The 7,598-nt window shown below is 39.4% G+C and overlaps 1 pseudogene; it reads right to left on the reverse strand.

Annotated features, from left to right (window-relative positions):
- Positions 1 to 1,767: 1,767 nt before the first annotated feature.
- LOC114459852 (E3 ubiquitin-protein ligase TRIM39-like) lies at positions 1,768 to 6,926 on the reverse strand (annotated as a pseudogene).
- Between the last annotated feature and the right edge of the window lie 672 nt (positions 6,927 to 7,598).

A 7,598-nucleotide genomic window follows, 5' to 3' on the forward strand; every position in this document is an offset into this window, starting at 1 on the left:
GCCAAACATAGGTTTTTACCTCCATCCAAAGAGTCAGGCTGTTAGCAGAGGGAGGCTGACACCTAGTGGCCACAGAGGAGACTGCACACACCACAGCCGCCTGGAACTAGCATCTAAAGCAGGAGTTCTCAACCTTGGGGCAAGGACCCTGTTTTTGCTCATGCTTTCGCTTTTTCTGCAACTAAGCCAAACTTGCCATATTTTAACATGCTTTCATCCCTTTTTCTTGCCATATTTTTGCTCCTTTTAAAGCATTTTTACTATATTACTCCCATTTCTGACACTTCCAATCTTATTTCAATGCCTTTTCTGCACACGTGTTTCCACTTTTGCACTTATAAACCCTTTCCACCACTTTTCCACCTAATGTCACAAATGTTGACCCATTATTGTCACTTTTAACCTATTTTCATCGTATTCCATGCTCAATTTGTTTTGCCAATTTAACCACATTCACCATTTGTCATTCCCATGATTAGCCAGTTTCAACTAATTGTTCCAATATTGACAGTTTTAACCATTTTTAGCACTTTGTCAGTTTTTGCCCGCTCTAGTTTGCTACTTTAAACCCATTTTTGTGGTTTTAAAAACCCATGTCACCACCTTTTTCCTCATTTTGGTCACTTTGTCTAATTAAAAAAAAGGATTTCCATCTTTAAGATGACTATAAAAAATAGTAGACTTCCTGGATAACAGTGGATATTATATCATAAATGTGGTTATCACAGTTTTATAGAACAATGGATGGCCCTGTCTCCACATGACTGTTCTTCAGTGTTCATGTCTGTGTTCAACCACCTTCAGCGACAGTGGGGGTCCCCGCTTTCTGGAACTTTTATTTTGGCGGTCGCGGCCTGAAACGGTTGAAAACCACTGATCTAAAGAACAAGTCACCAACCTTTGTGAAACATGGAGCTACTTTAAAACTAGTGAATAATCCAAAGGGCTACCAGTGAGATAAACACTTCTTCAACACCAAAACTTCACGGTTTCTCTTTAATTAAAGGGTAAGATAATAAGGAAGAGTCATAGTGGCTTAAAAAGTACATTTTAAAGTTTGAACATTCAACACTTTATTCTTCTTAATTCATGCAAATGCTTTATTTTCACCACATTTTTTTTGTAAATTCTTTATTTTTCTGTGTTTTTGTTTAAACAATTACACAAAGTTTACAAAGGGTGGCATACAACACACTTTGACAGATACAATAATAAAGTGTATAGATGCCTGTGATCTTTACAAGTGCTTTTTTCTTGAAATAAAACTCAAAGAGAAATAAAAAAACAAACAAAAAAAAAAAAACAGTTAAATTCAATTAAAATTAAGTAAACCTGGATAAACAGAGAATACTTCTTCGACGTTCAATCACCCTCTTTTACATGTAGGTTTCAAAAGTAATATGACAAAAAACAAAAGAAAAAGAAAAGTGTACATAGTTTTATATATCAACATTTATACCCACATACAACACTTAAAAATAAAATGTACCACAGTTATACTCAACACAATTACAAATTAAACTTAGATGGACTTACAAAAACTCCTTAGATAACCTGAGCATCTTATTTTTATTACATTTCATAGAAAAAAATCATCATGTTCCTATTTTACTAACCACTAACACATTTTAACTGATCATAAAACATGTAACACGTTTGTACAATGAATCATTTTGTAAAATATTTTTTAAATCCACTTTTATTTCATCACAATCCAAACACCAAATGTGAAACTTCTTTAATAAAATGTTTCCTCCCACTGTTGAGAAACATACATGTTAGGTTGGATGGAGTGCGTAACCAACCTGGAGAAGTGAATGGTTGCAGAGAACCATTGAATCTATTGTTGGTGAGACTTCATCATGACACTGATCATTCACTTTGATTGACAGGACAGATGATCAGAGGTGCTGAGTTTTTACCACCATAGTTTAAACAGGGATTAAAGTATGGGTGTAGTTTATGAGTGAAGCAGCAGTGAGTGAAGGAGTAGATCAGAGCTGCAGCATCTACATCATAAAAGGAGACCACACCCTCCTCATAGTCCACAAACACACCCACCTTCTCAGGAACACACTTCAGATGAAGAATGACTGAAGGATCTTCACATGCTTTATACACATTTCCATCTCTGAGGATCACAGTCCAGTAACCATTCTTAGGAGTCGCAGTAATCTATCCCTTCCTGTTGATGGATTCTTTAACCACTCCTAAATCCCATTTAGTTTTTCCTTTAACCTGAACCTCAAAGTAAAATCTACCTGAACTGAAACTCTGTTTCCCTAAAACACTGACACAAGGAGAAAATCTCTCTTTGTTGTGTGGAAGGTTCTTCTTCACATCACTGCAGTAAACTTGTTTTCCATCATCAGACAGGACAAGGTAAGGATTAGCTGTAAGAGGATCAAGAGTCACATCTACTGCAAACTGCTGCAGCCTCTTCATCTCTAACATCTTTATCTTCATCATCTTGTCACTGAGTGTGTCCTCCAGCTGAGCCACAGCTCTCAGCACAGTTCCTTCATATGATGATGGATGGACCATGACCTCTGTCCAGTCCTTGGTGGCTGGAGGAGCTTTCAGGGAGCAGAAGTGTTGGAGGAGGTGGTCTTCAGAGTGGGAGAGCTGCTCCACCTCAGAGCTTCTCTTCATCAGCTCAAAGATTTCCTCCTCCAGCTCTTTGATCAAACCTTCAGCCTCTCTCTCTTCTGCTTCCTGTTGCTCCTCCATTGTCTTCATCAGCTCCTTCAGGCCTCTTCGAACAAGCTCCATCAGAGCAGTGAACATCTCCACACCTTCAGCTTTCCCTCTGTCTGCTGCTTCCTTCCTGAATCTCACTGACTCTCTGATCACCTCCAGCTTCTCTCGTCTCTTTTGGATCATCTGCTGAAGATAAACTTTCTTGTCTTCAAACAGATCTTCTCCCAGAGGGACTAACTGGTGACTCCTGTGCTCCAAAACAGAACACATCAAGCAGACACGTGTCTGATCGCTCTGACAGAACAGCTCCAGAGGTTTGCTGTGCTTTGGACACATCCTGGTTTCCAGGTTCTCCACAGGCTCCACCAGCTGATGTCTTCTTAGGCCTGATGCTGTCAGATGAGGCTTCAGGTGAGTCTCACAGTAGGAGACCACACAGTCCAGGCAGGACTTCAGGGCCTTCACTTTGGTTCCAGTGCAGACGTCACAGAGAACTTCTCCTGGTGCTGCTGCTTTCCTCTCAGATTCACGTCTGAACTGAGAAACCATCTCACGCATCATAATATTGACCTTCAGCTGAGGTTTAGTGCTGAACACCTGATTACACACGGGACACCTGCTGGTGGTACTGGTGTCCCAGTGTGTGCTGATGCATGTTTTGCAGAAGTTGTGTCCACATGGTGTGGTGACTGGATCAGTGAGCACCTCCAGACAGATGGAGCACAGGAAGTGATGTTCAGACGTCCCACTGCAGGCAGGAGACATGTCCACAAACTGAGGGACAGAGACAAGCAGCACATTAACAGGACACTCTCATTGTTGTGGAACGTTCCTTTACTAATGTTTCTGAGTCCATCTCACTGAGATCACCTCTAGTATTTAGCATTGATTCAGTCATCCTGTAGTAATGTGGACAGTCGGCTGTGCCTCAGCAGCTGAATGTAAAAGTGCAATAGTTTGAATGTTTAAGGTTCAAATTAGTTCTAAAGTTCTCTCGTATTGACACTGGAATTTTTCTAAATTATAGGTTAGATTTTTTGCGCATTTTATTTTAATGTACAATCTTTTTTCTTTAAAATAACCAATATATTGTGTAATAACAGACTGAAGTTTAACATAGCACAAACCTTTAAAGTCTGCATGGACCACACACTACATTTAACAGTGATTTTGTTTGGGAACAAATTAAATTACTTTACTTGTAACTTATAAATACACGTAATTTCTTTGCAACTTGTGACTGAAATTCACAAATTGTGATTAATCGTGATTATTTAGTCAGATTTGCAATTGATTGGTTATTTTTTAATCCATTCACGGCTAATTTATATTAAAAAAAATACGTTCCCCATGAGCAGTAGAGACCTTTCTTAGATGATATCACACATCACATGACTTTTAGTGGTGGGTGGTAGATGATGGAAACCAATGGCAAACTGTTTACACATTTAATCTCTAACCTAGAAACTGGTTAGATATATTTGCACTTCAATCCTGTTTTTTTTTTTTCAAAATGAACATTACATTTATATCAAACCTCATTTGGACTCCGTAGAATGAAAGTTAAAGATATGGAAAACGTCACGTTACCAAGTCTAAACTTTAGTTCAAGTTATCTTCAATGTTCCTCAAATAAAGATATCTATGTAGTTGTAGATATCTGAGAAGATGTTTGGACTTGGCAGAAGTAGAAAGTTATGTTATTCTGTTTGTTTTATTCATTTTTATATTAACTAGTCACATTTCCTGAGATGCAATTGCCGTTTGCTAAAAAGCAAAAGTGTTGATTGTCTAAAAAAGGAAACAAATGGTTCATTCATTCCTAAATCAAATATGTTAGTTTCTCATGTATGAATATAATTTCTCTTTAACTAAAAAAATATGTTAATCTATGGAATTTTCAGTAGAATACTGGATTACAAAAATATTCAATAGCTACAGCCTTGAAACATATTGTGTACAATTATATATAACATGTTGTTGGATGTGAATCCCTGTTTTAAATGTTAACAAAATGAGCTAAATGCAGAAACCAGTTAGAAAATTGTAACTTACCTTTGACGTTAGATGTCCCATAATTAAGCCCTTCAGTGTTTAAAGGTGTTCCCATAAAAAGCAGCAGAGCAGCAATCCGTCACTTCCTTTCAGCAGCTCAATTCCAATGTTTCCTCAATTTACAATTTATATCTTGGAATAAAACAAAGTAATGATCACATGTTAAATGTGTCACATTAAAATTAATAAATACTTGTTCCTGTTGATTTGAGGCCAGTGAAATATGGGCCTGTCATAATACGTAATAATAATAATAATATGTAGCTTTACGTGCAGTGAGACATTCTGTTATAGTTTCCGATGTATATATTATATGCCGCTAACACACACACACACACACAAAAGTTACTTTGAGACAGTGTATCTTACAGATGGGCGGAACAGAGTCAGTCTGGTTCAGTTTAGATGCACAGAAGATGCACAGAACGGAAGCGAACCTCTAAGTGCTCTACATAGTGCAGTGTTGGATGCAAGACGGTGATCAAAAACAGAAAAAGCTCATCCACAGTGATGATGTCATCAGTTCTAACTCCACAGTGATGATGTCATGAGCTCTCCAGTGATTGGCTCTAGCGCGCACGTGACTCCGCTGGCTCTGCTCTCAGGACCATTTTATGAAATAATTTAGGAACGGTATCATTGTAGTCGAGACAAATCCGATGTCGCACAACTTTGAACCAAACAGCAGCCATGTTGAAAGTCTCATGGCACCCTCATATATTTGTTGATGACATATTAATGAAAAACACAACATTTGCAAACCACAGGAGTGAAATTGATCATGTACTGACCTGCGCCAGTGCCAAAATCTCACTGTCCAAGTGTCAATGTTCCCGCACAACAGTGAACTATGTCGGTCTCCTAGTCGGTAAGGGTGTGGAACCACAGGCACAACACATTCAGGGTCTTCAGAACTTCAAGGTTCCCCAGCATGTCTCAGGTTTAAGAAACTTCCTTGGTATCTGTAGCTACTCCAGGCAATTCATTGACAATTACGCCAATTTAGCAAAACCTCTTTACACATTCCTAAAGAAGGATGTCCCTTTCACTTGGGGTGAGCCCCAACAACACGCTATGCAGACTTTAATCGATATGCTAACGAAGGCTCCGTGCCTCGCCTATCCTGACCACAACAAGGAATTCCATCTGGGCTTTTCAGCACACTGCCTCAGTGCCGGTCTGTACCAGATACACGAACAGACCAGTGGTTGCTTACGCATGCAAAACCAGACCTGATGATGTTACAAGGCCAAGACCCCGTGATCTCCTTGATGATTCGCCTCATGGGGGACAATACACTAGACAATCCCTCCTCCTCTGACTTTGCCTCCACACTTAACCTCGACCATCTGTTCGCTGTCCGTCACTTGTTACGGATAGTCAATGGCATCTTGGTCCATGTTTCTGCTGACTCACAAATGCATGCATTTATCGTCCCGCAAAACCAAAGGGGGGTGATACTGGCACATGCCTATGACGAACTACAGGTGGGAGGTAGAGTCTAATATTACAGTTTTGCTCTGCCCGCCGGCAAAAACGCTTATCATGCAACCAAACTAGATAAGAAATTTCTTCCCAAATCGACCGGACCCTACCTCGTCACCGATAAACTGTCTTCAGTGGTGTACCAAATAAAGATTCCCAACACAAAGACCAAACAAAGCTCAAGTGGGTCCACAGAGACCAAATTAAGCTATACAGAACAACAAAACCAACAGACGAGCCGTCAACTGCAAGCTGAATAAACCCTACAAGCCGAGATATGGTATTCCTAATTTGCCAACCAGTCGTCGCATTCAATAACATCTACCACCTCAAGGACATCGTAAACTAGAAACTAGGACTGGAATCCACTACAAAAGCCCTATCCAACCTCTAATGTACATGTGGTTTACACCAGACATGGCCCTAGTCATTGTAATTATTCTCTGTCACATATAGTTGCCTTCTGCACCGCCGCTTTATGCCTTAGGCACACCAGGAAAGTACAAGACCAAATCATTTGATACTCCGATCGCATATTCAAACGCAACCAACCCAGATCCGAGGGTGCACTATGCTATAATAGGGGAAACCCCAATTACATCACAGAGAAAACAACAATATATATTGAATATTGTCATTCTGGTTTTATACATCAAAGCATCATCTCAAGGCAAGGGCAAAATATTGAGATGTATATCGTATATCATCATATAGCTTGAAAATATTCAGACATTTAAAAAAGGCCATATCGCCCCGCCCATTTGACACAAAAAATATGTCGACGTAAATGTTTTGTATTGATGCATCGTCCCAAACATATATGTTGTCCCACACCAGTCCAGAATTGATATAATGCACAGGAAATCTAGCCCCTAATCCGCCAAATGCTTAGAACGAAGAAGATCTTATAACCAATAATGGAGTTTGCACCAGCAGTGGGAGGAGCTTGAGTCGTTCCAAAGATCTTTACAATATCAGCTCATTTACACAAGATTATGACTTAATATGTAAACACATTTAGATTAAAACAAGCAGTATTTACTCACTGGATTGTGGGAAATCACTAAATTAGTCATTAAAGTTGACATTATTATTAGAAACTCACCTTGGTCTCAAACGTTGCTCACTGATGACAACCGTTGGTCAACGTTAATCTATATTATTAAAGCTACTTTAGTCGTTTCTGACGGTGCAGGAGGAGATTCTGTTGAATGATGTAGATTCTGCAGCTTTTATCTTAGCCTGAGTTGCCATGACAACCTGTCAACATTGAGCTTCCATTTTAGCCTGAGTTGCCATGACAACCTGTCAACATTGAGCTTCCATTTTAGCCTGAGTTGCCATGACAACCTGTCAAC

This window comes from Gouania willdenowi, unplaced genomic scaffold, assembly GCF_900634775.1.
Source record: "Gouania willdenowi unplaced genomic scaffold, fGouWil2.1 scaffold_35_arrow_ctg1, whole genome shotgun sequence".
Classification (NCBI taxonomy): Eukaryota; Metazoa; Chordata; class Actinopteri; order Blenniiformes; family Gobiesocidae; genus Gouania; species Gouania willdenowi.